The sequence below is a fragment of the Neophocaena asiaeorientalis genome, unplaced genomic scaffold (genome assembly GCF_003031525.2).
Source record: "Neophocaena asiaeorientalis asiaeorientalis breed wild unplaced genomic scaffold, Neophocaena_asiaeorientalis_V1.1 scaffold214, whole genome shotgun sequence".
NCBI classification, from domain to species: Eukaryota; Metazoa; Chordata; class Mammalia; order Artiodactyla; family Phocoenidae; genus Neophocaena; species Neophocaena asiaeorientalis.
The window spans coordinates 229217-233948 of record NW_020174566.1 but is presented as its reverse complement, the minus strand read 5'-3'; positions in this window follow the sequence as shown (position 1 = coordinate 233948).

Sequence of the window (4732 nt, the reverse complement as noted above, 5' to 3'; positions counted from 1 at the left end):
GGCTCAGAATAAAAGGGAGAAAAAGTAGAGAGAAAGAATTAGTTGAAATAGAAAGAAAGAAAGAACGAAAGAACGAAAGTATGGAGGAAGGGAGGCAGGGAGGAAGGAAGGAAGGAGGTAAGGAAGGAAAAAAGAAAGAAGATAAAGTAAGATAAAATATAATAAAATTATTAAAATAAAAAAATAATTATTAAGAAAAAAATTAAAAAACAAAAATGGACAGATAGAACCCTAGGACAAATGCTGGAAGCAAAGCTATACAGACAAAATCTCACACAGAAGCATACACATACACACTCACAAAAAGAGAAAAAGGGGAAAAAATCATAAATCTTGCTCTCAAAGTCCACCTCCTCAATTTCGGATGATTCGTTGTCTGTTCATGTATTCCACAGATGCAGGGTACATCAAGTTGATTGTGGAGCTTTAATTTGCTGCTCCTGAGGCTGCTGGGAGAAATTTCCCTTACTCTTCTTTGTTCTCACAGCTCCCGGGGCTCAGCTTTGGATTTGGCCCTGCCTCTGCGTGTAGGTCGCCGGAGGGCATCTGTTCTTCGCTCATACAGGACGGGGTTAAAGGCGCAGCTGCTTCGGTGACTCTGGCTCATTCAGGCCGGGGGAAGGGAGGTGCACAGAGTGCGGTGCGAGCCTGCGGTGGCAGTGGCCGGCGTGACGTTGCACCAGCCTGAGGCGCGCAATGCTTTCTCTCGGGGAAATTGTCCCTGGATCCCGGGACCCTGGCAGTGGCGGGCTGCACAGGCTCCCCGGAAGGGGGATGTAGATAGTGACCTGTGCTCGCACCCAGGCTTTTTGGTGGTGGCAGCAACAGCCTTAGCGTCTCATGCCCTACTCTGGGGTCTGTGCTTTTAGCCGCGGCTCGTGCCCGTCTCTGGCGTTCCTTTAAGCAGCGCTCTTAATCCCCTCTCCTCGTGCACCAGGAAACAAAGAGGGAAGAAAAAGTCTCCTGCCTCTTCGGCAGGTCCAGACTTTTCCCCGGACTCCCTCCTGGCTAGCCGTGGTGCACTAACCCCCTGCAGGCTGTATTCACTCTGCGAACCCCTCTCCTCTCCCTGCGCTCCGACTGAAACCCGAGACTCAGCTCCCAGCCCTGCCCGCCCCGGCGGGTGAGCAGACAATCCTCTCGGGCTGGTGTGTTCTGGTCGGCACCAATCCTCTGTGCGGGAATCTCTCCGCTTTGCCCTCCACACTGCTCTTGCTGCATTCTCCTCCGTGAACACAAAGCTTCCCCCCTCTGCCACCCGCAGTCTCCGCCTGCAAAGGGGCTTCCTAGTGTGTGGAAACCTTTCCTCCTTCACAGCTCCCTCCCACTGGTGCAGGTCCCATCCCTATCCTTTTGTCTCTGTTTATTCTTTTTTCTCTTGCCCTACCCAGGTACGTGGGGTGATTCTTGCCTTTTGGGAGGTCTGAGGTCTTCTACCAGTGTTCAGTAGGTGTTCTATAGGAGTTGTTCCACGTGTAGATGTATTTCTGGTGTATCTGTCGGGAGGAAGGTGATCTCCGCGTCTTACTCTTCCGCCATCTTCCTCTCGTCGACCTGTTTATTTGTAAGCTATGAATTCATGGTTACTGTAGCCATTGCTGTACATATCTTAAATTTGTTTCAATCATTTTAGGAATGGCTATAACATTTTTCTTAGAGAATGGATTTACATGGACATGCATCATTTATTATAAACTTCTTTTGGTTGATACCAGGTGAGGTACCTAGTTATTACTTTCTTGACTAAAGTGTATAGGAAACAGGATTTGGAAGGTCCTTGCTTTAGTCATACTTACCAGAACCTTGTTTCGAAGGAGTATGAAATAATGTAGAGTAGGAATTACATACCCGAAGGATTTATTATTATAATAGTAGAGAATAGGGAAAAGCCTAGTAATAGCACAGAGCTGTTGGACTTTGAAGTTGGAGGTGTTGGAACATATTTTAGTAAACTAGCTGTTTGAATACTGTATATTGTAGACCACCAGACAGAAAGGAGCAAGTGGACTGTGAAATGATTTGAGCACATAAAAAATGCTTGTAAATAAGCCAGAGTGGAAGTAGTAATACAAGGTTTTAACTATACAGGAATGGACTGGCAGCCTTAAGTAGAAGAGACAGGACTGGAAGATTTTTATGGCTTTGGAACACGGCTGTTTTTTGGCTCAATGTGTGTGTCACCCACTCACATGAGCATGATGTTAAGTAACATATGGCTGAACACCTACAAATACATTGAAGGATGCTGTGTTTTAGTGGCAACCATTCTAGATCTCTAACACTTGTTTTATTTTTTTAAAAAAAGATACTGAGCAGAAGAGTTTAGAAAGTGGTGATTAGAATGACCAGATACAGGACAAGTGTCCAGCTTCTGACACATCTAGCATAAAGAAAAATAAAGATAACTGTCTTTATAGAAAGAAAAGTAGTTAGAGAAAGGAACATACAGAAGCATACAAAATTAATGACAGAGCTTCTCTGGTGGCACAGTGGTTGAGAATCCGACTGCCGATGCAGGGGACACGGGTTCATGCCCCGGTCCGGGAAGATCCCACGTGCCACGGAGCGGCTGGGCCCGTGAGCCATGGTCGCTGAGCCTGTGCGTCTGGAGCCTGTGCTCCACAACGGGAGAGGCCACAACAGTGAGAGGCCTGCGTACTGCCAAAAAAAAAAAAAAAAATTAATGACAAAGTGTATTGGAGCAGCTGTGACCAAGGCAAATGATGATTACAGAGTACCAAATTGTCCTGCTGATTCTTTGGTTTCTTATACTTACTGAAAAAAAAAATACTATCATGTGCATGTGTGTGGATGGGGGAATCACTGCTCTTAATGAGAAGGAAAAGAAGGATTATCATATCGGTAGTGAATGGAGAGAGAAAGATCAAAGCTCTTCTGGGGTTGCGAGCTAGGATACAGGGTCAGGGACTGCAGCAACCATGTTCTTCAGGCTCCAGGTGGTTCTGTCTAATGAAGAGTTCAATTTATTATGCCACAAACCAAACAAAACAAACAGAAGAGTGGAACCCTGAGCTTAGCCAAGACTAAGACAGGGATTGTCCAACTATGCCTTAGAGATTTATACTTTCTGGAAAACAGTGAATTTCTTGGCAGCTCACAAATTCCACATGTATGTTGGGAAGGCTTTAAATGTATTTGATTTGCTCAGAAACAGGTGTAATCCATCTAAAACAACTGGGCCATCTATTGTAAGTGAAGGAAAAGAGAAGTGTGAGAAAAATCCTCAAAGCAAATGAATGCCAGTGTTGGCAAGAAAATCTCCCTGGTCTCATCTGTAGTTACAGCTGAGTAAGTACTAGCAATTTCTGTATACATGTGATTTCACCTGTCAAAGAAACTGAATTAGAAATCTCAGTGTCCAACTTTGCCTCACTAGTAGCATGTAGGTTTCAGGCTTTCTTTGGAAAAAACTGAATTCAGAAACTGATGGATGAATTACAGTGATACAAAATAAACACGTTCAAAGGTTTTATATATACTCAAATGATGCCTATTTGCTTCTGATCACAATTTAAAGCATTTTTTTCTAATTAAAAAAAATATTTGATTGGTCTCACTTAAAAAATAAATTATGATATAAAGGGAATGCAACAGAATACATAAAATATTCACAGATTCAAGGTGTGTGAGGTACCAAAAGAAGAAGAGACAAATCAAATAAGCCCATTCAGAAACATTGTAATAAAGAAATCAATATAATTCATTCATTTTGTTTATCATGGAAGAACTAAGTTGGAAAAAATGAATTATAACTAAAGTATTACTATCAATGTGAATACTTGCTAAAAAATAAAATTTTGCATTCTGAGAGCTGAAACACATAATTAAGAAAGTTAAATCTGTTCCTACACACAGACCAACCTTTCATAAAGATTTTTTTTTAAACAACCAGCAACTTTGAAAGTACTATAGGTAAAGAATTGAGAGGAAATGCATAAAGGGCTAATAATAAGCTACTGACTATCTCAGGATTTCTGAGATGTAAGAAAAACGATGAGTCAAACGTGGGTTCCAGCTTTAGAAAATGGCTCTGTCCTGGTGCTTTGCTTCAAGTAAATAACCTAACACTGCCATGGACTGATGACTTCAATATCCTGCAAAATAGTCTGTAGAATCTAGAATCAGAGAATAGGCTTGGCCAACCCAATATCTAGAAATGTGTGTGTGTGTCCTGTTCCTTGCAGGTGTATTTTGTTCACAATAACACCACTAGTAATGATTCTCTTTCTAACTTCCAGAAGTCAAAACTAAAAGAGAATTATAGCTTTAAATGTAGAAATCCTGAACTCTTGACTCTTGTGATATTAAAAATAATTCTGACTCTTGTGACGATCATTTTATGGCTAAGGGCATAAGTTTGATTATCCTTATCATCATGTACCTAATAACATGTGTTCTTATTGGCCATAAAATTAGAGAGGTTGATTGAAACTGCTGAGTTTTGAAAAGAAATATTTGCTTCAGTGTTCAAGAAAGAAGGTAACCTCTCAAATATTTGATCTGTATTTCCCAAGGGAAGAGGAGAGATTAAAAAGTGCAATGCATTACATTGATAAATAAGTAATGTTTATACCCCTCAACAGATAATTAGAACATTTATCTAAAACAATTTTGAGGCAAAATATTGCCAAGCTCAGAGAAATTCAGATGTTGAAATAGAAGAGAGGATTTGTAGAATCATAACACTTTTCTAGAACAAGTTGGGTGAGTA